Genomic DNA, 267 nt, shown 5'->3' with positions numbered 1-267 from the left:
TATAAGCCTTCTTCAAAAAGCTCAACTCTAGCACATCAGCATACATACATTAATCAATAGGATAAATGCTGCTTATCAAAAGTTTATTTTTGTGGTTCATTTCTAAGGTGCTGCTTAAATTCTTCAGTGTAATGCACTGGAAACGCTCTAAGCTCTTGATTAGTCACTCGTTCCTCTGAAATATGAGCGATTTGCCATAAATTTCGCCCTGGCATTCATTATTCTTCGACTTCCTGTCAAGTTACAAAAAACTGGCTCAGATAATGA

The sequence above is a fragment of the Empidonax traillii genome, unplaced genomic scaffold (genome assembly GCF_003031625.1).
Source record: "Empidonax traillii isolate 1590-97213 ecotype Southwest subspecies unplaced genomic scaffold, ASM303162v1 scaffold1896:size82818, whole genome shotgun sequence".
In the NCBI taxonomy this organism is placed as follows: Eukaryota; Metazoa; Chordata; class Aves; order Passeriformes; family Tyrannidae; genus Empidonax; species Empidonax traillii.
This window is presented reverse-complemented; position numbering follows the sequence as displayed.